The sequence below is a fragment of the Phasianus colchicus genome, chromosome 4 (assembly GCF_987193195.1).
Source record: "Phasianus colchicus chromosome 4, bPhaCol1.hap1.1, whole genome shotgun sequence".
Classification (NCBI taxonomy): Eukaryota; Metazoa; Chordata; class Aves; order Galliformes; family Phasianidae; genus Phasianus; species Phasianus colchicus.
Genome location: NC_143439.1, coordinates 17,109,374 through 17,136,624, shown reverse-complemented (window position 1 = coordinate 17,136,624; position 27,251 = coordinate 17,109,374). Strand labels below are relative to the sequence as shown.

The 27,251-nt window shown below is 39.9% G+C and overlaps 1 protein-coding gene across 4 annotated transcripts in view; it reads right to left on the bottom strand.

Annotated features, from left to right (window-relative positions):
- CCSER1 (coiled-coil serine rich protein 1) overlaps positions 1-26,518 on the bottom strand; it is a 613,005-nt gene extending 586,487 nt beyond the window's left edge. For 3 of the 4 annotated variants that reach the window (XM_090138797.1, XM_090138800.1, XM_031607550.2), the window contains exon 1: positions 26,313-26,518. The gene's annotated coding sequence lies outside the window, so the exon portion shown is untranslated. Of the gene's footprint in view, positions 1-4,154; positions 4,249-26,312 lie in introns of those variants that run through there. The other variant, XM_090138799.1, reaches the window with a different exon arrangement.
- Between the last annotated feature and the right edge of the window lie 733 nt (positions 26,519-27,251).

The window sequence follows — 27,251 nt, the reverse complement described above, 5'->3', positions numbered from 1 at the left end:
TAACAACAACAGGTTCCACCTTTGAAGGAATAAGTTGTTTCAGAGCTGGGTAAGCATGCAGTAACGTTAACCTCTGATCAGGTTAATAGGGAAGGAAGCCCCTCTAGTCCATGTACTGTTAAGGCAATTTCCAAGTAATGAGCACTTGTGCATGGAGAACTTAGTAACCATCATCACACATTTCCAAATAACCTTCTGATGGGTGCCTATGGCACAGGCCCTCAGCTAAGATACTGCATTTAGTCTTCTTGACTGAAGAACATTTGGCTCCAGCAACGAACACACCAACAGCCTACTGAAATAACTAATGCAAGTCATACTTAGTATTTTTCATATGACATATTTTTCATGACAGGAATACCACAGCAGTAAATCATTTTTTTTATGAAAAAGTATACCTTGAAGTTGCATCTAATGCTGTGTATTAATATATCTATGTTTTATTCTTCCCAAAGTTATTTACTTAGATAATTTCACTACGCTTTCTGAAAAACTCTATTTCTCCCTTCCTTTCAAGGCATAAGCTGAAAAGACATTCAAGTTTTTAAAGATGCTTTTAAAAAATTACTATTAAAAATAGCTTTTAACAAAAGCTCTTAAAAAAAAAAAATTAAGTGTACTACGCCATACAATACTACACAACTGCTAAACAGAAAAATATCAAAATCATTATTTCAGGTTATTCAATAACTCCATTATCCTCATATCTGCTTACAAACAATTCCTCATTTCTACCAAGTCTTCACTAGCCAAACAAAATATAAGAACAAATGCTTGTATCATGAGAGGACTGGTACGTGCTGACATAGGCTCAAAACTAAGCATTCCTTCTGCCCCCTCTACCTCTGATCTCAGTAAACAGATTTAAAAGGTCTCCACAACTTCACAGATTCAGGTAAAAATCTCTGCTGAAACCTTGATTTCTGTGCATTGTTCCTGATATTAAGGTGACACCAGATAAACCACAAATGCTCTGAAAGATCAGTCCAGCAATACAGAGAGAATTATTTACTGTTTCCAAATAGAACTGCTAGACCAACTTCAGTATACAAAAATTTCAGTAACCTCCAGCAGAAAAAAAAAAAGTAAATAGATATTCTATTAGATGAGGGGTTTGTTTTTTCCTCTGCAACTTGAGGTTGAGAATGGGGAGGGAATCCCTGCTACTAGCAGGCTCAAGGCATCTGTATATCCCCAGCTTGTGTAGCTATACAAACTACAGGCCTGAAAAAAGAAAAAGATCAGAGAGTGGGGAAAAAACAGCAAACAAAAAGTCCCTCAAGTCCTCCACCTCTGTAAAATGGAAGTACACAACTGCACGCATTTTTCTGCACCGATCCATTAAATGTATATAACACATAGCTTTATTTGTTCATACAAAAAGTCTCCATGAAATATCTGTACATCAAGAACAGTAAGTGGTGGTAAGTAGGTGCCTGTAGCCCCAATGCACCAATGGTTAAACAGATGCAAAGCTCAGAGCTGTAGAGAAAGCAGGTATTTAGTCCACTGAAACACTTCAGCTTGAGCTAATTCCAGCTTTCTAGTTAAATACACAGTGAGGTATAAAGTGGTATGAAACTGAATGCTGCCAGCTTCTAGGGATTGTTTTTTCTCCTTTGTTTAAGATTACCATATTAGAATGTATTGCAAGGGCAACGTACAGTAAATATTAATTCAACGCTTCCAGTATTCTTTCATATTGCCATTAATTAGAGAAATGCAGAAGAAAGGAGGAAATGTCAAGAACAGATTTCCATGAAAAGGTGGAAAGAAGTAGAAATATGAAATGGGAAACAATACTTGAACAAATATTTTGAGTGACAAAGTAATTACACTTGTAGCAGCTCCTCATTCAGCATTAGAAATCTCACTAATTAAGTCATCTACACACACAGACGTGTTATCAGAGCACAATACACTTACACACACACTTGCATGTGATAATACATACTTGTATATATTAATCACGTGATATATACTTAGCTGCTGAGTCAGCCTGCTTGACCATCAACTAATTATCCCCCTAAAGAACATGGTTCCTTGAGTTCAGTACTCATTCTCCACGTCTAGAGCAACAGAGGATACACTTCAAGTTGTTGCTAATCCAAAATAGATACTAAGAAACAGATATTAGTTCCTGGTTGATCATGTCTGGCTTACACTCTGCATTTCTCTCTCATAACATTAACTGACTAAAAATTTTGTTCCAAAAAGTATGCTAAATCTACAAACAAGAACCATTTATTGCCTTTTAAATGTTATTTTATTCCATGATTCCTTGTGCATGCTTGTAATAAGCAAGCAGATTAAAGCTGTTCTGTTCTGATTAGCTCTTATAATAATCTTCATATAGCATTTATGCACATCTTTTTCTTAAAAGCTTACCAGATTCTCTCTATCAAGGTATCCATCTGTGCTGTCATAGCGATTAACAGTTCTTAATCCAGTTCTAAATTCACTCATGCATAGCAAGCTGCTCCTATTTTTTTTTACCCTGGCAACATTTTTGGCAATACAGTCAGACACAACATTTTAACTCCCCGTGGTACTGTGCCAACATTAACCAACCTCCACATAACATCTCTGCCTTGTAGGCACATCACCTGTGCAGACACAGCCATCCAAGATTACAAGTTGAAATAATTGAATCTTTAAGTCCACCATCTTTGTTCCTTTTCTGCAAAGATGATTCACCTCTAGGGAAATCTATCCCTACCATCCCAGTAGCTCTTGTGCCGTTCTAAAGTGAGCAGAGAGAGAAGCAGCACCACAGGACCTTGCAGCCATCAGCTTAAAGAGCAAAGCACGAGAACCTTTATCTTAGCATGCGTAACTACTAAAGCTTCTAAGGGTTATTACTTTATCTGACCCTGTTAGAATCCAGTTCCAATATTTAACTCCATGACCTCCAGCAGTCAGTCTGCAGTGACATATCCTGATAGTATCTATGCCACAATCTAAATATCAATAACTGCTTGTATAAACAGCATTCAGGTTCAGTGCTTCAGCGAAGTATGTTCTCCCACTGATGAAAAACACCCATCACAGTGTTACAGTGATAATAATATCCAGAATGCTAGTAATAATGACAATAATATAAAACATAATTTATATATGCGAAAAAATATTCTTTTCACATATTTATTTCCTGCTCCAATTACAGGATTTATATTCCTGCAAAATCTACACTGACAAAAAAAACAAAAGACAGAAGGAAACCCCATGTTTCCAAGCTACGTTTCTTAGTGCAAGTAGATAGAAAGAAAAACAAAGCTGTTACTCCAAGTCAAGAAACAACCTAAAACATAGCATGATGTGTGACACTTAATTGCTATTATTCATATAAACAATTAATAATTCAGTGATCTAAATTTCAAGTTCAGAATTTCATCAATGATCAATTCAGACAAATGTTGAGATAACATCTTAAGCATCTCCAAACACCATGCATTGAGACACTAGAACAAAAACTGACTTGCTGCCTGCAAAGGTGATGAACTGGAAATCCAATTACACCTCCTTGGGCTGGTCTTTAAGAAAAAACATTTTATTAGCTGCTTCAGTCCTATTTCCCTGAACAATTCCTCAATATTAGTCCATATTATCATACACAGCACTGCACAAACAAAAATGGCAAGGACTCTAAAGATAAGTGGAAAATTAAACAAAAATGTGTACTCAAAACCAAAGAAAGTTATTGACAAATGACCTGATGACCTGTGCATACGTATTACAATCCCCATGTAGTTACAATTTTAATTCCAATGAGGCGCTGCTAACATTAGCTATTTAACCATTTGTAGCTGCCTCTTGAAGCAAAAGTACAAATAGACCATCAACACTGAAACTATGCCACCCTGACTATGATAACACACTTCAGCTATTTTTCAAAAACAATTTTTCTTCCACTTATGATGAATCAATATGATATACATATGATCAACAGCTGTAATTCTGTGAGATTTTAGCACATTCCTATGTGCTACAAAACAACACCTCAATCTGTGTTCCCAGCTCTCATTTCTTGACTGGGTACCACCAAGTACTGTCAGATGCCTTGCCCACTATCAGATATAAAGGCCACAATCTGAAGTGAATCAGGAAACCTATGTCCAGTTCTACAGAGAAAATAATGCTGATAAATGCATTACATAATATTAACAGCATGTAACGTGATGGAAAACGCAGCTATGACAGCAGAACAGCAAGGTCTAGGCTCCAACAAACAAAGGTTTGCTCAAAGGAAACAGCCTTCACTTCAGAAAGCCTCAGGTATGCAGAGACCTCCAGACAGATACACTTACCTTCACTGTCAGCCCTTAAATGAAATTTGGAAAGGGGTGGATCCTGGCCCCACCCCTTCTGCTCACTCAGGTAGATTGCATGCACCTGAGCTCCCCAGGGTTGGCCCTGCCTTCCACCAGGTGCTCAATCTGCTTCAGGCTGTAACTTAGCATTTTCACTACACAGCCTATGCAAATATTTTCTTGAAATCTCATCTTTCAAGGCTTTAAGAAATACTGGAAGTGGAAGGAACACCTGCAATTCCTCCTAGAGCAGTTGCTGCTCCTTCCTGAGCAAGGAAAGACACCAGATTAAACAGACCACAGAAAGATCTATTTCAGCCATATAGCCATATCTATGTTCTCACTTCGCAAAACATCCAATTGAAAGTCAAAGTCTTAACTAAGATGTGCAATGGAAGACAAAGAGAACAAAGAGAAGCAATAATATATTAGACTGATCACTACACAGTGGTCAAAGATTATGAAAAGTAATTATCAACTGAGCTGACTCTGACATCTCAGGAAATAATAATTTTTCATAATTATCGATTAATCAAGTTTGAGCTTCTGGTAGGTAAATTAAAAAAATGGCTTTAAATAAAAAGCAAAGTGAATCTTTTTCAACTTTCAGCAGCTGCCATTTCCTGAAGCTTCAGTAAAGATTGCTCTGCAAAAATTTGATTTAAAGTAAAACAAGGTTTAACACCTTCAAACACACAACTTCTTTCCTGATTTCATCTGCCCACCCTCATTCCTATCCTCTTCAACTTTCAATTGAGGCCCTACGGGACCACTGGAAATGCCTTCCTGTTATTCTCCAACAGGATGGGGCAAGACACATAAAGGTGTGCTCCAACTTGGCAAGCTGTAGTGCAAGCAACTATTTAGACAATCTCAGAGGGCTGCCAAAGCCCAGGGCACACATTATAACCATACCTCACCAAATACGGAGGAGCACAACACTGAAGCTATGCCTATAATTGGGACCTGGACCTGAGGAAAAGCTTTAAAAGCCACAGCCCTCATTTTGATGTATGAGTGAAAGAAGTGTTGCCAGTGCTCCTGAAGCACTCAGGAGGAACATATCTTCATGTGCTTAGTAGCAAGAATGGGATTTAAACAGAGATCTGTGCCAATTCTCCTGCTGACTAATATCAACACTGCTCTACAATCAAAGTGCATTGAGTAACGGTGATAGGCGTGGTGGCAGACAGTAGTTTTTGCTGCTACTATTGTTGGCTTGTTTGGCCATAACTAATCAATCTACTAATGAAATCAATTAACTAGACTAGAATTTTTTTCTCTACACAAACTCCTAAGTATATACACAGTAACTCACCGTGAACACACTCTGACACGAGTAAAAGCTGGTTTTCTCTTTCCTCTGGCTTACACATAGGATGAGAAGTATACTGCAGGACTGTCACTGCTTGGTCTGGTGCTGTGACAAGGGGGCAAAGGGACCTCAGATACACATCACACATCCCATGGAAAAGGCTGGGAGGGAAGGGAAAAGGTAGGGAGATGGGCCCGGACAAACTAAAACAGTGGCAATGAGCTCAGGCAAAAAACTTAATTTACTAAATATAATAGTGGAACGTGAAATAACACAATTTAATATGATTGGAATTGAAACTAATAAATCAAACAAAACAAGAATTTCTGAAACCAAAGTTCTTACCCTAATGCTGTAGGCAAAATGGCCAGGGAGAAAAGAGCAGTCTTGTGACTCCCAGTCAGTTGTATCTTTCCCTCCAAAACCAGAAATGAGAAAATGAAGTCTTCTGGGAGTTACGGTTCATTCTTCCCTTCTGAGACCAAGAGACTGGAAATATCAACAAATCTATGGGACTGCAGCATTAACTCTTTAACTCCTAGTGCACTACATGATGTTGTGATGTGGAATACAGATGAACAACCATAAAACCATAACAAGGACTTAAAAGGTGCAATCTTTTTCTAATTCAGAATTCAAAGCATTTCTGCTTTCCATATTCAGACAGTGTCATTCATTCACTTAGGAAGGAGCAATTTATCATGCAAACAATTTGCTATTTCAAATTCTGTCACCTCTGAGCTTTGATTTTTATATCTTTGCAAAACGTGGAAATGCTAATCGTGTAAAAATCATTAAGACCACTTTTAGGAAGGTACCTTACAAAGTTTAATCATTTCTAGTTTGAGAAATACTAAGAGAATATGGCTACACTTACCCTTTTCCAACAGAAACCTCAGTGGGCCTTTAACTACACAGGAGACATAACTCCACTGCATATTGTCAGAGGACAAATTTGCTAAGAAATACGCAGAGTGGAATTCTGAAGATAAGAGCTGTCAAAAGGGACCAACCATGAAAAAAGGCTGGCATCTCTGACAATACAGGAAATAATTAGGTGTAGCAAAATGCTCTCTCCCTTTCTGGCCTGGCTGTTTCCACTATTCCTTCCTCCAGTCTTCACTGTGTGGCTTTTTCAATCTCAGAAAGCAATTAATTAATATTTGTAAAGCGCTTTTGGAAAGGTCAAGCACTGTGTAAGCACTAAATGTTATTGCTATGTTAAAGAAATGGAAAAGGTTTTAAATCATTTGAAAGTTATATGCTATTAGTTTAAATATAATGTTTGTACTCTTGTAGCAGAACAGAAATTTCTTCTCCAGTTTTAATCTATCTTACTACAAGCATGATCACAGGAAAAAAAAAAATGCAAAAAGAATAAGAAATGAAAACCTATGTTCAAGATCACCACCATCATGGAAATCTCAACAGAAACGTAGTCAGATACAGCACACAACAATTTTAACCAGTTCTTAGCAAATACATTTACTGTCCTGCATCACAGAAATTGCACATGCAAAAGGACAACAGCTTATGTAAATATTTGTATTTCACACTCCGTAGATGCACAAAACCAGTGTAAGCATATTTGATTGGTTTGGGGTTTTTTTTGTTTGTTTTTTTTCCCCCAGAATCAAAGCAAATTGACATTCACTGTCAGACTGTCCATCTGACACTGGTGCTGTCATCTTTCCTCTGAAAGCTTATCCTGAATCCCAACCAAAGCAGTCCCACCTGAAACAGCTACAGCTGAGAGGTATCATTTGGCAAAAGGAACATCATTTAAAATAAGCAGTCCTGCTATCATCTTTAACATGCTATCAACTGGAAACCACAATACTTGAACACACTCTTTTCCCAAAACCAGAATTCTCTATCTGTTGACAAACTCTTAGTGCCATCCTTCTACCTATGTTATCACCCATCACCCAGTTCTCTGTTTCCACTTCTGATGCAGACATCTTTGAAGTCCATTGCAGCCTTCTGATCTTTGCTACAACCAGAGATTGAACACTGTCTGTCCCTCTGACTGGCCTGGAGTGAGGTTAACATTTTAATTCTCAGTGCAGTAACCAGGAGTAACAACAAATCACTTGAGATGTTCAAATAAACAACAAATTTACTTAAACCTCAGGAGAATTAGAAAAGATAGGGCTGGCCAAAACTTGTAACAATATAACCCTTATGTCTAGAAAAAAGGTCAGATAGAGTCTTGGGACAATATAACCTAGAAACAGCCACTTAGAAGGATACTGCCTTTATGTGTCAAAAGTGGAGATGGAGAAAGATGCAAAAGCAAGGTAAGATATCACCACACTTAGATCCAGCAATGGTCTCTGCTCGTAGGTGTGTTCCTCCAACAGTGCGCACACATGGAGCTCCTTAGGTTTGTGTCTTCTATAGTTTGTTTCACATATGCTCAGTCCTTTTTCTAGAGCCTTGTAGAAGGCAGTGTGGGCAGCAAGGGGGTTACTTCTGTGCTCTCCCCCTTCTAATGAAGACTAACTCTAAAAACTGAACATTGTATTAAGTGTCAGAAAAATAAATACTTGACATTCTTTAGCCAGGGATGTCCCAAAGCCAGTAGGCCTTGAGGAAGACATGAAACAAGATGTTTTGAGGATGTTGTCAACTTGGGAAGAAAATTCAAGGTCCACATATCCTTTAGCTGAACCACCTTCATTATAATAGTAAAAACCATAACCTCTTACACACATCCATATGCCAAAAAGATCCCTGCCCAGGTGAAGAACCCTTCCCTGAGCATGTGCAGTAATGGTAGTAGAGAGTTTGCAATATTACAATTATATGCTAATTACTAACCAATCACCGTGAGAAAGACAGACTGGAAATGTCACTAACTCTGTAACTTCTGTATATAAATATAGCATGGACAGTTCTGTCTGGGGTGCTTGATTTGTGGGAAACCACTGAGCACCCAGGCTTGCTCAAACCTGAAATAAATTAGCTCTCCTGAGCTTATGATCACATGATCATTTGATGCACACCGAGCATCAAATCCACTTTTCAGACAACAACTCCCTCACTATAATTTAGATCCAGGTGTTAACCCACCTTAGCCAGGCAACTGCAAAACCTCAGACACTCACAGGTGCTCCTGCAGGTGGCTAACATCTCCTTGTTCTGCTGAGTGAGACATGAATTCAACTGAGTCCCTTACAGACATGGCATTGCAGTTGTTGATACTAACCATTCCAGGAACGTATTTGCCACAGCTGACTGGTCAGAAACAAGGGCAGTTCTTAGTATCCCCTCAAAAACTCTTTAGTCACCAAAATGCTTACCTAGCCTCTCAGTCAGCAACTGGTGCTTCCACTACAGTCTGCTGCTGTCACCTGGCATCCCAATAGTTTTAGCTGATGCATGAAGAACAGCCTTGGAGCATACCCTTTACTTGCAATAGGCAATATATCCATGGTTCAGCTTTCTCATAGACACTGTACGCTTGTGTTTACTAAACTGCTTTCACTCACGTCATATTTCATTCACATAGATTTACACATAACTTAGTACACATAATGTTATTAATAAAGAAATAAAGGGTGGGGTGAGATGGCTTTACACCGCAAAGTCATTAAAATATTGAATTTCCCACTATATCATTAGCTGTGCATGTCTGCTGAGTATTCAATCATATTTTGAATAACAAGAAATTGCAGACATGGAAACCACATGAAAGAAATGGCTACAATCCAAAAGGAAATAATGTATCATCCAAAACTATATAACTCAGTAGTAGTTTAATTATAGCTTGCCTAATTATACGTTATGATACCATGACTTTGTAGTTTTAAAAACCAAATCTCATGTACACACACAAAACCTAGTGTCCAAAATATTAAAAAAGCACATGCCGGTGCTGTATATAATGAATGAAAGCTAGAAGAGCATAGCCAGCCAAGAAACATGCTATATGTCCTCCATACAGCCACTGAAATGCTACCTTGACAATCTTCTGAATAATCCAGCTGTAGCAAAGTGGGTAACAACATGCAATACACCTCAATTGCCTACAAACTTATTCAGTTTGTTTTCCTCTTGAAATGCTGATGTGTTTGAATATAACTCCTGGCATAAAGATTCCTTCCCACCTTAAAGGGAGAGGTATTATTGCCAAGTAAGTAAGAAAAAAAGTGTACACAAGTCCAAAAACTACAGAATATTTTAACATAGAATCGCAGCGGAACCAAATGAAAGAAACTTGATTAAATCAGAGGTTTTATATTGGACTGCCTAGACATGGGACTGATAACATTCACTTTCACTTTCTGTTGGGTTCAGATTTAAAAGAGGCATTCAGAAATCCCTGAGTCCAAGAAAAGAACACATTCCCACAATGATGTTAAGTTTTAAGAGGTGTGTTGACTATGTAGTTTCCTATAAAATTCCAAGTCAGCAATGAATCCCCTATAAAAGTATTAAGCCCATACACGAACATACAGGAAACTATAAACGTTTTCCTCTTTAATCACCAGATGATGATGGATTTTATTAAACAGATGCCACCCATCTTCCATTTAAGTTAGCTGAAAGAACAAATTAGATGCACGGTTCCGTAATGAAAATGTGAATTCAATGTGAAGCTTTGTCTGACAACAGGCTTGTACAGCAAAGCTTAAGCAGAGTTAAGCTGCGGTCTCTGAGGGCTCCTTCTGGCACAGAGTGCTAATGTAGGATAAGGAGTGACTGGAACTGCATGCAGACACAGATGTAAAAGGCAAAAGGCCAGCAGACAGCAAAGAAAGCCGCTGCAGTCATAGCTGGGGAGAGAGTAAGAAACATGATTCTGGTTAGCAAAATCCATGATCACACCATTTCTGAGACAGAAATACACCTTATCCTTTTCATTACTGTCATTACTTTCAAGAAAACAAGACTAAGCATATTCATACTCAGCAGAACTGCAACCAAGTTACGCCAGCAATACTAAGCTACCATGAAAGCTCTGAAGACAGGCTAACCACTTGAGACACCTGGAGGACCGCCTGTGGATGGTACAAGGCAAATGGGAGACCTCCATCTGATCCATCACCTGGAGCAGACACAGAACTGCTGCTTCAGCAAGAAGCACAGACTTGGCTGCTGAATACATCCTCTTCTTGAGCAGAGGATGGCATGCAACAAAGGCATGACTTTTGCAGTGGCCTGGGGGATGATATTTGCCGCCAGGAAATTAAAGAACTACTTTCCTGGATCCTTCTTCTTACTCCAAAATACTTGAGCCATTCTCATCCTTATGCCTCAAAGAGTTCCTCCTAACAGATTCTAATTCAAATTTAATTCAATATACAGGCCTACAGAAAACAGTCTTCTATAAGAAAATGAACTGTATCCATATTATTATTTTTTTCTTTTTTTTAAGTCCCATGGAAACTAATTAAAGGCACTAACCTCTCTTCCTAAGACTTCTTATTAAGTCTGCCCTAGTATGCAAGAAGATGAAGATGGAAGAGGCTAAATCATTTTCCTTCTCTAGGCAGTAAGAAATAGACCAAAAAATAAAAACAAAAATAAAAACAGAGAGAGTAACCAGTAGCCAACAAGAACAGTGGTAAGTTCTCTGGCATTAAAAATATTGTAGTGTTATACCGAAGACATCTGGGCTGAGTGCTCTTTAAAAGCAACTCTTTTAAAATCCATTCAAGCCAGAGTTTTGAAGTGAAGCCTACTGTGACAGTGTGTATCCTAAGAGTAACTCTTATTCTCAGATTTCATTGACAGAATACTTCAGACCTCCCATATAACAATGTACGCAACTTAGGTCCTTTGTATCCAGATTCCAAATTCTAAAACATTTTTTTCTATCTACAGGTATTAATCTGCAACCACACACCACCCTATTGCAAAAAGTTCTAATTCACCTTTGCCCTATCTCTATCTAGAAGATGACATCACATTTTACCATGCAAGACACTCAACTGATTCATTCCGAAAGCAGTTTCTCAAATAATAAATACAGAAGGAAAAATATCTATATTTCAGCTCAGTAATGCACTGTGCAGAGACATATAGTAGTCTCACTCCCTGAATACAATGGGGATTGCCTACCCACCACTTCAGTAAGACACTGTTTTTCAAATGCAGTTGAAAGATGACCTAAATTTCTGCTTCCCATTCATATGACATACAGCTTATTAAATGAACCCTGTACAAATTAACTCATCTTAGTATGCAGCTCAGATCATTCTTTGAAATTGAATTCCTCTTCTTATGTATATACTAGTAAACTTGTGGTTCATCTAGAATGTGAGATTTTAAGACTTGATTTAAGGAAGTGATGCTAGCTAGCATCATGGCCACAGCACTTAAAATGCAGCTATCCACTAAGGGGTTAAACTCTGACACACACACATATACTACAAGAGAAAAAAAAAAATCATGATCAGATTTAAAACAAATGCTTCAGAGAGAGGATTTTTTTTTTCTTCCTACAAAGAGTTCAGAGGCTAAAATATCATTACCTATGAGAAATCAAATGTTAATCTGAAGTCACATTATAAATTTGAAATTAACTCAGCTGCCAAGAAATCATTGCCATCATTTGATATACAGAAAACAAGTTCTCCCTCGTTTGCCACATGGGACAGTGGATTATCAAGGTTCAAAAAACAAAAAGAAGATCAGCAGGATTCCCTTAGCTCACAGAATAAGATTGTCAGCTAGTGTAATTTGCATTATATCTTGGACACTGCGTATATAACTAGCTCTCACAGAGACTTGCAAGTTCTTAATTTCCACAATTCTACGTACTTCAAAATCCAGGAAACTTTGCCAATTAAGAACTTTGATCTCATTATTCTGAAAATGCAGCCAGTTTACAATTTGCAAACGGGCAACATGTTACATCTAGAAAGAACATTAGACATTTATCTCTCCCAAAAAAACATCCTTTCAGTCTCCTAACATTTTCATGCCAGAAATTCTACACACTTAGTAACACCCTATGGAATTCTCTTCCCTAAACCTGTTCCCTTGAAAACATACAGACTTGTAAGCTTCTCCACACACTTGAGCACAAAGCTCCAAGTTTGCCTACCCAACATACTCATATTTTGAAATATTTTGTTTCAAAACCAGCTACATCAATTGAAGTTGATCAACTTAGATCATATGTTTAAACATACAAACCTCCTTACTTTACTATCTTTTAGACCACAAGTGACCTAGGGAACGCGTACATTAACAAAGTAAAAATCCTCTAAACCAAGGAGCTGCAAAGTTGATAATCACACTTCCTGAGAGCACCTGCTCCATTCACTGAGTTGTGAGAACAATTCAGATTAAATAATGTTTTCTCTCTTAAACTCATACACTTACTTTAAAAGATTTCTAGCATGAAATTTAAATTCTTTTAAGTATCTGTGTCTTCTTCTGTGTAACCAAGTAGTGACATCACCAATTTCATGCTAATTCTTTGTTTAAAAAACCTAATGGCAGGGAAAAAAAAAAAAAAAAAAAAAAAAAAAAACCCTGCATATCTGAGCCTTATATCACAAACCAAAATTTACTAAGAAAATTCCAAGGAATCAAGAGTAGCTGAAATTGTGTTTCAAAAAAGTACTTAACATACTGAAAATATTTTCAGAATTTACATAAATTTTTCATTTATATTAAAAAATGCTGGGATTGATTCTCAGATATTGCATCTGTAAGTTATGATCTTGATCTCCATCACTTGACCAGTCTGTGCTTTCCAGGGAAAAGTGCTGAAACCACAGTAACAGCCTGAATTACTTACAGATTTAGGGAGAGATTAACCCAGCTTTCCAGTAACAGAAGTATTTTCGCAAAAGCTCACAGAGGTCATGACTAGCTTTAATGACATACTGTTTATTACATTCAGGACAGTGACAAAACGCAATTTAGATAAACGAGGTACTTCAGCACGGCAAAAACAGTATTGTGAATTCCATACCTCACTCAGCTCTTCAAAATACAACAGCCTGTTTCTCCACAGCAATCACAAGTAATCATATTCTTTTCAACTACAGTAGCTCATACACACCATAAAGTAGGCCAGGAGTTGCCAGAAAGCCCTTGTCTTGATGAAAGCATATGCCAGCCCTCTTTCTGCGGCTTCACATCCAATAAGATCTCCGCAGCACACAGGAACAGTGAAATGTCAGGCGAGGATGAAGGATGAACACAATCCAGAAAGTTAGCTGAAGGGTATAATCATGTGTGATACTGACTTGGAGAAACAGAAGGCAAACAGGATAAAAACTCCAAGGATGGATAGAGCAGAAAGCACACCCTTCCACTTACTACGATTTTTACTGTGGACCTCAGTGACTTCTTGTTTGCGAAAACTTCACTGTGCAAGGTGCAATTTCATATGCAGTATAGAAAGAAGGTCCCAAATCCAAAGCTGCTACACTGAGCAACTGATGAAAAGGCTGGAGATATATATATTATATATATATATATTTATATGTTCCATTAGAACATAAAGAATTCAAAAGACAGACAAGGCAAAAATAGCATTGAAGGTTACAACACACTAGGGAGCCTTTCAAGCTGCTCACAATACACATCCTTACAGCAAATGAAGGGTAAGCACCAGGACAGATGGTAGAAACTTTTAAAGCCTACTGGTGGCTTTTTTTTCCTTTCGTAATCAGATGTAGCTATAGAGATTAGCACAACATAATAAACAGTGAGGATTGCAGTGAAATTCATCTCTGTATTTATTCCTCGACAAATACGCAAATATGAAATATACTCTGTTTCACATCTAGCCAGAATGATCCCAGTTTCCATCAAATCTGTCTTCTCCAGTAAACAGCACACAACAGGAAAATCTTAAGAGTGTTAAATAGATGTTTGGAGAGCACACCTCCATAGGTACTCAACTGATGGTGAAAAAACTAGATTCACAGCAAAACATTCCTTACAAAGATCTTCCCAGATTGATACAACAGACTATGACCTGGTATTCGTTATAGAGAAAACACGTGTTTATCTTTAATACATTAATCACCTAATGGCAACAATCTATTTAACCAAAGAAAAAAGTCACGGCAAAGTAGCTTTTGAAATAATGGAAAAAAATGGAATATAGGAGGGCTACTCCAAAAGTAATGCTTCCTACTTTATTACAGTCATCCATGACGTCAGTGGTGGATGTTGATGGTATGGAAGTAGAAGCTGAATCTTCCCACCAATACTTGGTGACATTTTGTTGCTGTGTGACAGATGGCAGCAAAGGGGCAGTCTGACAAAATGACAATCCGATGCTGAACTGCAGATGAAGCAAAGGTGTGTCATTTGATTCCTAAGTGCGGAAAACATGGCACCCATTAACATTCACCAACACTTGATGAACATTTATGGACATCAAACAGCGGATGGGAGCAAATGAGCCGGTGGGTAGTTTGGTTCAGCAGTAGCAACAGAAACATGAAAGACAAGCCACATTCTGGATTGCCATGTAGTCTTTTATGAGCGCAGATTGCAGACTCTCATGCATTTTTGATAGCAACTACTAATCAGTGGTAACTATGTTGAAAAATAGTGTCCTCCAGATAAGAATTTGTTTGATCAAATAGTGCTATTGCTCTCTTTGTAGCTGTTGTAGTTTGAAATAAATAGGATGCATGACCTTCAGAACAACCTACTTATATTGAACCTATACATACCAGTAATATCTGGTGTCTTTCCCTCAGTACCATGAATGGATGTAGAATATGATTCTGCATTTACACTGACTTCAAGTAAAGATTGTAGAACAATGAATAAATAGAATTACATTTTGTGCATAATAGCTTTTGACTTGGGAATCCAAAAAAAAAAACATCTAAGCAGCATATTCTGCTTAATTTACTTTGATATGTGAAGATTAACTCTAGGGAAATAAAAATAAGGCATTCGAGGATTCTTTTCACCACCTCTGTAATTGTTTCTATTGTCATAGATTCATTAAATCCCTCTGCTAAATCTCTAAGTATTATAGATTTGTGGCATTCAAGATAATAAAAAGCCCTTGAAACGCAGCTTTCCTGCATTATTATTATTCATAATTGATAAATTACAAAAGGTCTAATACACACATACAGCAACCTGAGCACAACTAGAACTGACTGAAGCACAACTAACATGAACAGATACAAAACTATCACAGTTCCAAGGTAAGAATTCCAGTTTAAAAAGGATGCTTCACCTTGCAGTCAACCCTGTTGTCCCCAGCATACCACTATATCTCAGCTGAAATTTTTTTCCCAACAAACAGGTGCGTTTTCTGCACACAAGCTCAGCAAGTGGTTTCACTGGAACGCAGTAATACAAACCTGTCTAGCAGAGCAAACCAAGCTCATTTTAAGGTCTTGAATAAATACTACACAGCAGTCTGTCCAACCTGTTTTTCGAAATAAATAACATGAGTAAGTTTTTGCTTTTGCAACTGTGCCAAGCAATCTTATTATTTTTCACAGTCCAGGACAAACATCTCTTGTACACTTATTCTCTACATTGTTCTTCAACATCAACTGTGATCAGCTACAGATAAGAAACATAATGTGCTTTCTGAATGTTAGTACTGAAGTCAAGTATGGAAGCGTAAGTTTCAGTACATGTTAAGTTCCCCTTGACACAAAAACTCTTTTGCTTTATTTTTAAGCTTAATCTCTACTAGAACAACAAATCACTGAAAAACACTGGTAGGATTGCACACATTGGTGTATTTGGAATTTGTCTTAGTTATTAATTGCTAAGTGTTGTGCTATCACATAGAAAAACACGTGCCTCTATCTTAAGCTTCTCTACTTCCTACACCTCTTTAAACTAGAAAAATCAAAGAGATGCTGACTGGTAATGTGACATAGTTTACTACATTTTCCCATCTTCAATTGGTACCTGTAACAGGCAACTTTCATCCAGATTATAAACCATAACAGCAGCATTTATTTGAGCTTTCCTCATCCTTTTTCAAAAACACACAATGCACAGAAGTCAAGCCTGGCCTTCTTTGCCTCTGCTGACAGATTCACTGCATATCAATGAAAACAGACTAACCTAAGAATACAGCCCCAATGCCTTTCAGTCAAAAGCTGAGTTTAACAAAAACTCCATACCTGCAACATTCTTCCTAGAGGACTTCATTTAGTTAAGTATTAAAAATGAAATCAAGCCTTCAATGGTGCAAACAAATCTAGTATATGGGCCTGTACAAATCAATTCTCAGGAGGCAGGCATCAGTCCCACACCCTGAATGAGTGTTCCACTCCCAATTTTGGAAAAGGTCATAGAGAAATAACCTAGGGGGAAGGAGTAAGACCATCAAAAAGTAAATTAAAAAAGATTAAGAAAGGCTCTCAAGCTTGCTTTCTCACATATCATTATGAATATCAGCTCTACCAAGGTTTAGTTTCCAATAGATTTGCGTACTGTGGTTAGTTCATTCCAATGGAAGAAGCTCCCAGCAGCCAGGACATGTACAAGAATCCTCTTCTAGGTCAACTCTTTGATATTAAACAAAGAATGAGCTTACCAGGCAGCTTCTCTCTCAACGTGAGATCTCACAACAGCCTCTTCCTAACCTAAAACCTAAAAGGTTTGAGACTTCTTTCATGCTGCTTTTACCAAATCTTTGCAAGCTTCATGTTCTACTTCTGGGACAGAGAACAAGTTACAAGAGGAATGGAGGAGAACCAACAATATACCACTGCTAAAAGCACTGCAGTTCATAAGCTAACACATTGTCAGCCTGTTCCATCTCTCACTCAGCATTGACAGTTACTGTTCAGTGTAATACAAGGCCAAACAGTAATTACATAGTGCAACAGTGCATTTGGCTCCACCAAAGGAAGCAGTACTGTAACACTAGATGAGGATCTGGTCCCACAAGCATGCATTTCTCCATTGTTTATTACCTTGAAAACATCTACATGCAATTCATATATTTAATAAATTGAAAAGAAATAATAGCTTCTGCAAACCAGTAATAAAAACCCCACACAAGCAACAGATGAGTTCAAACTCTGGTATTTTTGTTGTTGTTTTTTTTTGTTGTTTTGTTCTTGATGATGTTATTGTTGTTCGGTGAAGCATCATTTTCACTGTCCTTTCAAGCCCACTTAAATTCTCAAAACAGTTCTTTAGCTCTCATGCCTCTCTCAAGCTGTTCTGTGTCATGTCACATCTTGTTTTATTTGAACTATACAAACTCCTTAGGACAAGGACTTAGTCTATACTTAGAAAATGCTGCATCAAGATATAGTGCTGCATAAGTGTTGTACTATTTCTCGGGTGTTCAGCTTCAGCATTTTGTAAGCTACATGTATTGACCCAGCCAAAGGCAAATTATAGAGGACGAAAACAAATCATAAACCTGAATCCAGAAATGCTTCCTTTGAACATACTTTTTTTCCCCCTTGTCTATTTTCAAAGGATGTAGAATCATAGCAAAACAACTACACTGTAGGATCTTAATCAAATGAAAATGCGTAAAAGCAGGTACACTAAAGTTCTCACAACATTTTCCAGTAGTAAGTACTTGCTTACCTTCTTCAATGAATAGTATCACCCTGAGGCCATTTTTAACCGCGGCTGTAATGTGAGCAGTGCTAATACACAGCTTTCAGAAGCATGCTGCACATAACACATTAAACTCCCTCAAAACAGAGTAAGTAGTATTTTTTTTGTTTTATTATCTTCTCCACTCCTCAGTTATTAGAGAACCGGGAGTGGATTCTAAAAGCTGAACGTATTTTTGGATTTTACTGCAGTGGAGCAGGTAAATGACAACTAGAACAGAGCCTAGCTTACAACTGAAAGCAACGCAGCTTACCTTCTACCTTCCACAAATACTTCTATTATATGCAAGTCTACATTTGAATGTGCTATTTACCCAGAAAATTGATCCCTACGGTGTCTAGAGTATAACAACAATCCCTCCAAGCCAAGTAATGGATGTGTTAGCTATAAATTTCATTCAAGTTCTATTAATGCCCTAGTCTACATCATCTGTTAACACTACTAATTTGAAACTGCTGTAGGCATAAATGATGTGTGTCTCTTGACAAAAAAGCTTCAGATTGATTATCAAGATATCAGGCCTTAGCTTTGTCTCATAGGGCAACTGCTTTCACGCCTTTAGCTCAACAAACTCTAAACAAACCAAGTTCAGATTAACTTCTCTGTATATTAATACACATATGCGTAGCAGAGCTGCAGATCTAACAGTCTAGAACAGCCCTGTTGCTTCTGGTTCCCATTTCTGCCTGTTAGAAGTTTAATCTAAAACAAAACCTACCTTTAACAGATGGAGCTCCTAACTTGTATATTACTGTCTTAATGAGAGACACGAGTCAGTACTGGTGTAAAATTCACAGAGGCTGTGGCAAAGGGAGTCAGCCACCAGAAACCCATTTGACCAAGATCAGGATGTTAATATGAGGGCTTAAGAAAGGATAGAGATTACTTTGCAGCTAATGTGAATTAATCCCCGAATTTCTTCTGGCAACCTCTTTGTGGAAGGGTAGAACAAAGACATAGAGTCAGGAGGACAGAACAGCTGATTTTACTTTCATTCCCCACCAACTCTCCTCCGCCTTTTTTTTTATTTCTCCCATCTCAGCAGATGCCCAAGAGTCTACCAGCTAAGAAACAGATTAGCAGATAAAAAGAAGTCATTTGTAGTGTCAGCTCCTAACAGTTGACAAACTTACTCATCTGTGTTCCTTTTATTTCCTCCTCATGTACTCCATATGCATGTTTTCCACAACTCTGAACTTGATTTTGAGATACAGCTTTTCTAAACCTCATATGCTTCCTACTACTTTCCTATATTTCGCCTCTGAATATTTAAAATCAAGGCGAGCTTTTTAACCTCTTTGGTATTTTTAAATTCTGCTCCAGCTGAACTTTGTCAAAACTATAAATATCTTGTTTCCCACTTGGCATTCACCTTAGTATAATTGCCACTAGTACAGGCTAGGCGCCTCTAGGTACCGATCAGTTTACTTTCAGACACACTGAACTTAATTCACATCAATTGCATTTGCAGTGTTTTAGCCATTCTGAAATTCCTTTTTCTATTATTTAGGACTTTCAACACATCATAAGAAATATTGAGATAGCTTTATTTTTAGTGGCACTAAGAATTCAATAATGGGGCAAAAGAGAAAACCAAGACAGAAAGTCACATGCTCAGTAACTTCTGGAAAAATTCAATTTAAAAAAAAATCGCATACGAAGTAAACTACAGCGATTCTAAAATATTATTTAAGGTTATAATCAAGATCTCATTAAAATCAGTAGCAGTTTAACCATTGCCTTACAGAGACAACTTTTCCAAAGGAGCTTATGGCTGATAAATAAAAATTGGGTCGAAAACAGTAACAAATCAGGATGCTTCAGTCTTTTATCCACAGTACAGTCACTGCACCTATACCTATAAGACACCGAATAATTCACACAAAACAAAACCACATTATTTTGCAGAGCCTGCAAACCTTTGGAAACCACATTCCTTATGCCACATCTACTTTCACATTGGAAAGTGGCAAAACCAAAGCGAATAGAAAGTATCTATCCACTTAAGGTTCCTTAGAAGCTCATTAATCTCTAAAAGAAGGAATGTATACAGAGCAATTAGTATGCCTTCCTACAGTGTCTCTGAAAGACAGTCATAAAATCACAGAATGACTTGGGTTGGAAGGGACCCAGAGATCATCTAGTTCCAATCCCTTGCCATGGGCAGAGTTGCCAATCACTAGACCAGATTGCCCAGGAACCCATTAAGCTTGGCCGCGAATGCCTCCAGGGATGGAGCATCTCTGGATGTCCAGGGCCATCACCACATACACTAAGTGAAGAATTCCTTCACAAGATCTAATCTAAACTCCCCTTCTTTCAGTTTTAATCTATTTCCCCTTCTCTTATCACTACCTACCTGCATAAAGAAATTGGTTCCCCTCCTGCTTTTCAAGCAGTGAAAGATTTCAGTATGGTCTCTCCAGAGCCGCCTCTTCCCCAAGCTAAACAACAGCAACTCCCTCAATCTTTCTCCACAGGAGAAGTGCTCCAGCCCATTGACCATCCTTGTGGCCCTCCTCTGAGCCTGCTCCAAAAGCTCCACATCCTTTCTGTACTGGGGGCCCCAGGCCTGGATGCAGTACTCCAGATGGGGCCTCACAAGGGCAGAACAGAAGAGGACAATCACCTCCCTCTCCCTGCTGGCCACCCCTCTTTTGATGCAGCCCAGGATACTGTCAGCCTTCTGCACTGCAAGAGCACACTGCTGGCTCACGTCCAGCTTCTCATCCTTCAGGATCTCCAAGTCCTTCCTAGCAGGGCAAGTGTGCTTTCACATATTACGTGTTGTGTGGTTTGTTTTGGGGGTTTGGTTTTTTGGGTTTTTTTTTTGTTTGGGTTTTTTTTAAGTGTTGTCACACAAGAGATCACACCACAATATTCATATTTCTACATATATAGCAAAACTAACATGTGTGTTACGTGAAGTCAGTCCATAAATGCCATTTCCTACACATGCTGCATGTCTCAAAAAATACGTGTCATTTAAATATCAAGAATTACTATATATATTATATATACTTAGCCAATAAAATCTGTGGCTAGATTGTCATTTTAAGCACAACAGACACCATGAATTTGGCTGAGAGTATTTTCTGCTCTCAAGGTATTTTGGGAGGTCTGTAAATCTGGAAGAACCTGCAACAACAGAAAGCATCACTTTGCTCTAAGTAAGTATGTAGAAAGCCACATTATTTTCTGAACTGCCATTTTCTACCAGTCAATTCCCTTCAGCAATGTGAAGAGAAAAATTATTAATATATTAATGGAAGAACTTGCTTACTGAAGCAGTATATTAATGCTTGTGAATACTGCAAATTAAATTAACTTGCTATCACTTACACTGTTACAGTACATACATTTAATTTGTATTTTTTTTCTTGTACAAACTAAGGTAACAAGTATGTTTTTCATTTTCTTTATTAATTGCCAGCAATCTTAGTTTTCGCGGGGCAGTTATTCTACTATTCACATCAGAACAAATCCCACAGTAGTATATCTTAGAATGGCTTGGGTTGGAAGGGACCTTAAGATTATCTCTTTGCTGTCCCCCTAACACTGGTCTATCAGTATTTTCTCACTGTAACATCTGAAAAGATCACATCAAGCTGGCATACCATAAAGGAGAAGCAGAAAAGCAGCCAAAAGAACAAGAGTAAAAGAAGAGAACACCAAAGCTAAAAGTGCATGGCAACCAATATATTCTCTGACGCAATGATTTGTACTACAAAAATATAGAGGCCAAGCTTTTTCTTTTTTCTTTTTTTTTTTTTAAAAAAGCAGCTTTCTCCCAGTCTGTCACAACCGGTTAATCTCACCGGAAGACAGCAGTGACCCTCAGAAGCATTCCTGAGTGCGGAATCTCAAATTCCTGATATGCTAGAACATTATAAAAAATTAAGTGGCATATTCTTAAATAATGTAAAATGTCGTTACATTCTAGGAGTGATTGAACTACTTTCTCTCACACTTAGCAACAAAACAAAATGCTGGAAAAGCTTTTACTCCTAGACAGAGAAGTAAACTGCTAGTAAAGAAACTTCAAGGAAAAAATGCTGCATGATTTATACTTAAGTCCCACTACCACACCTGCAGGCAGTTTCCACACGTACAACTATCAAAAAACAACCAAACTGTACTAGTACAGTAAGTCAGTAAGATAAAAGTAAAACATTACCAATACAGAAATATCATCGTTCCAATATTTTAATACCTGCCAACAGTGCAATCAGGGTCTTCTTGTTTTAATCACTGTTTTTGTGAAGATATACAAAATGTGTACAAGAGATTAAAATGTACATTCTTGGTGGGGTTTTTTTTGTTGGTTTTGCTTGTTGGTTGTGTGCTTTTTTCCCCCCGACAATTACTGCCAGCCCATGGTTTCCTTTCCCTTATACAACCCTTCTATAAACTATCCTTAGCATAAAATAACTATCCCACATAGGGCAGATCATATTTCAGACAGAAACAGTCACCTCTGCAGGAAACACTAACATTTTGTTGCTACACAATGAAAAGCCATACTACATATCTCTGTCACAGAGCTGTAGTTCACATCATCTAAGTGGTAACACTCCACCATGCAGGAGAAGACAAAAAGCATTAAATAACAATAACCAGACAGTTAAGTAGCGAACAGCTGCACGGGCTTTCAATACAACTGCATGTAAAATAGATGGCTGCTCCTCTTCGAAGTTACAGGCTCCTGCTGAAGCATAAGGATATGCACAAAATGTTACAGGTACAAGCCATGCCATGCATTTTAAGTGCTTACAGGAGCTGTATTTTACACAGCATCCCACACAGCCAACAAATGCAGTAGCTAAAGCCTAACACTCAAGTGTACGTACTTCATTTAACAAGGTAACACTGCCTACTGTCATTGCAGAAAGTGGCCAAAAAAAATGTGATAATGAGAGAGCAACTCAATGAAGCTGCAAAAACATTTTTTCAGGAAGCATACATATGTAGCAGCAAGTAGACTCTGGTTTGTTTCTTTTTTTTTTTTTCCCCTTCCAGTTTCAGCAAAACTACTTGCACTGTGGAAGACCTGAGGCACTGAATCCTCTAACAAGCATTAACTTCTGCATGATAGAGAATGCAGCTCAGTTCCTGCCCCTAACAAGCTGGTGATTTTTCTAAAAATAAAGTATGCACTGCCTATTAATTTGACTTGAAGACTATGAAGTTCCTTTTCCATGAATACTTGCACCAATAGAGAAACACCATTTCATCTAGTGCTTCACCTGTTTTAATCTACCACTAATTAAAACCACATGGAAATGCCATGTTCTGAGAACATGCCATTTTTTATGATTTCCAAGATCTACCATTATTTTCACAACGTGTTTTTCTCATAACCCCACATGAAAACCACACTTAGACTGCACGCAGTTTCGACCTTCCGTCTACTCCAGACAGGCTGATCCAATGAAGCCACAGTGTCTTCCACGAACCTTTGTGGAACCTGACAGACAGCTTCATAGAAGAGAAAGAATCTGGCCAGATGGAGAAGACGTCTCTCTTGTAATTTAAAAAACAATCCATCCAGCAACCAAAACCACTCCCAAATGTATTTTCAAGTTGTTTGTTGTCCAGCCATTTACTAGAAATATTATTTGAGGTGTTAGGTTTGAATCAGGAGAAACGTTAACTGTATGTGTGCCGCTTAAGCAGCACAACTGTGCTTTCATGCAACCATACACTGAAACACACAGATACAAGATTTCACCTTCTCAGCATTTTAAGTGACTCACAGACTTAAGTACTAAATGCTTTCTCTCCACATGACCCAGACATGGTACACACCTACCTATTGTCTCAGGTCATCTTGTAAGACTCCACGTCCATCCCTCTGCTCAGGCCCACACCCAAGCTCTCCCAAAGACAGCGTGAGCTGATGTGCACAAGCTATTCCAAAAAGTCCTACACACAGCCAAGGACTGCATTCTACGGACTGACAAACCACTTTCCTACTCAACTAAATCCTCCCATTGAGCAGCCTGAGAAACTGCTGCAAGAATTCAGCATCTAACAGAAAATGGATCTGCCCCCATTGGTAAGAAAACTAAGCTCAGCTCTTGTCAGCAACCTTTCCCAGTGAGGCTGGGTAAAGTTTCTATTTGTATCTGCTTCTTTCTAGGAATGAAAAACAAACAAATAAATAAATGGCACAACCACACCACCACCAACACGAACATCTTGGCAGTCTTTTCAGAAAAGAAATGAAAACTGAACTACCAGGCAAACACAAACAGCGTAAATTGACGCTTGTCCTATCTCTTTCCGTTTCCAAATACTGAACTACTGAGGTCCAGGCAGTCTTTATGAAAAGAGAGGATCTGCTTGCCTGCTATGTTCTTCAGCAGGTCTATAAATTCATGTAAGTATAACCCAGAAGCTGTAAATGCATGTTAAGATGACAGGCCAAAACACTGCAGAGACCATCGTACCCCTAACTTCAGTGGGTAAATAAACTCTAAGCAGAAAATATCCCTCATTGTTGGCACAACATACTTCAACATAGCCTGGACAGCCACGTTACCTTCTCCCGAGTTGTTTTCTGCTTGGGATATCGCAGAAGATCAACAACCTCAGAATGAAAAGTCAACTTCACGTCCCCAAGAGGGCTGTCTACGGCTAAACCTCTGGGTAATTTCAGGACTGAGTCAGCCTTTTGCATTCCATCTCTAAGACAGCATTCTTGAAATACACTTTTTTTTTTTTTTTTTTTTTTACTGTTTCTGCAACAGTACAGTTCTATGGCAGCCTCAGAAATCGAGGGTAAAACAAGCCCCAAGAGACAATCACCAATGCAAAAAAGGTTTTTGCATTATTATTACTTCTAGCTAGAGAAATACAAATCCTGTTGTCCTTTTATACTAATTGCATTTGTACTACAGACACATGCACCAAGCAGCTATACAAGAGTCCTCCTAAATGATTAGGCGCAACGTCTTACTATCTCAGCTTTTCTAGTTCATTAATATTTCACTTTTATATATTCCTCAGCTGCTTTTACAACATGTTCCCTTCTCTGCCTCTTAAGTGTGAGCACGGAGAGTTGTTTGAAGTAGCTCATAGACCTCGCCTCACATCCCCACCTCCGTGCCCCCCGAGAGTTTAACACTTCAAGTGCAATACATACCAGAGAGAAAAAACACATCTGGCACGGAAAAGGATAAGAAGAGATGTTGAGCCTCCCTTCAAGTTGCATGCAACTATAAAGGTGTGCAATCAGAAAATAAAGCACACTACAATCTCTACGCTGAGACGTTTACTGTCATCAGCCTCAAAGACAAGAGGGAGATACGCAGCTCAGAGGATTCTCTTCCCTGTGGAAAAACAACCTACCCTGTTCCTCAGAAGGAAGACTTGCCGCAACTTTCTCTGCCTTGCAGAAACGTGAAAGGTCACCTCCTTCAGCCAGGAGAAACCGCGCAGCAATCAGCCAGAGGCAGCTCGGGATTTCCACAAACCCGGTCCATAATAGGCAGCAGCACCACCACCATCTGCTCCACGTTCTGACCGTGCCATGTGCTTTTGGAAAACACAGGCAGCGCCCTCGGCTCCTGCCCCCAGCCCAGCCCAGCCCAGCCCCGCGCCGAAGCCGCCCACGTTTCTGAACGCACTTCTCTTCCTGCCATCCCCACGGGTTCATCTCACGTCCCTTCGTAAATAACAATAAACAAACAGCAAGACGCAACGCCCGAAAGGAACGAGAGGAAAACGGACCCGCCGTCCCCGCCGATCCGCAGCCGCGCCGCCGGCCCCTCCCGGGGACACCTGCGGGCGCCGAGCCCCGTCCGCCCCACCACAAAGCGGTCCGCATCGTTGCCTCCCCCCGCTCCGCCGCCCTCGTTAATCCCCAGCGCTCCCGGGGCTCGGCGCGGGGCTGCGGCAGCGCCAGTCCTCCCTCCGGCTGGGAGCCGCCCCGGCAGCGGGGAAGGACGGCGGACTCGGCACGGAGGCTCGGATGGGCCGCCCCGGGGCGACACCCCCCGCATCACCTCCGCACCAGGCACCGCGGGGCGCCCCCACCCGCACACCCGCCCGCCTCCCCAGCCCCGCGCCGCTCCCCGGGGCATCCCGCGGCCTGCGGTGCCGCCCGGGGCAGGGCCGGGGACGCGTTATACCTGGCCGGGCTCCTCCGGCAACCGGCGGTGGTTGGGGACCACGCTGCGGTGCCGCGGCCGCCGCCACCTCTCCGCCCGCGCGCCGCGGTTCTCCGGGCGGCTTCCTGCGTCTCCTCCCGACGCGGGGTGAATAATCCGGCCGGGGTCAGGCAGTCACGCTGCGGCTGCGGGCTGCGTGTGCGGAGCGGCGGCGTGTAGGCAGAGAGCTAGCGGGCGGGGGCGGGCCGGGGCGGCGCTTCCGCGTGTGTGCTGGCGCGGGGCGGTGCGCGGGCGCTGGGTGGCGGCTGTCCCCGCGCGTGGCGTGGGCGTGTGGGCACCGCGTCCCTGCGTGCCTCCCGCAGCTTGCAGCGCGGAGGGGAATGCGCCAAGCGGGGAAAGCCCGAGCCCCCCCTCCAGGTTCAGTTCGGCCCTGCCACGGTGTACTGATGCTTACCATCTGCTCGAGGGTTTATTTTTTTTCTGCCGCACGGCAGTCTGATTTCACTTCCTCATCCTCTCCTCCGATGTGTGTGTTGTGATTATTTCTCAATGGAGCTTGCCTGTCGCAATCCAGGAGCATCACGGTGCTTGATTAATGGAATGAAGAAAGAGCACTGAGAAAGTAGCGGCCATATGACATGCAAGGTCTCATCTGCAATAACACAGCAATGGTGCACCTGGAATATTGGGGTCAAGGCAGCAGTTACACGGCATTCAGTGCCCCTGTTCCATTCAGAAAGAAGTGGTAAAACAGAGGAACTGTTATTGATAGGATGTGAGGTAATGGCCTCAAGTCGTGCCAGAGGAGTTTCACATTGGGTATTAAGAAAAATTTCTTCTCGGAAAGAGTGGTTGGGCACTGGCATGGGCTGCCCAGGGAGGTGGTGGAGTCACTGTCCCTGGAGGTGTTCAGGAAACGTGAAGGCATGACACTGAGGGACACAGTTGAGGGGGCATGGT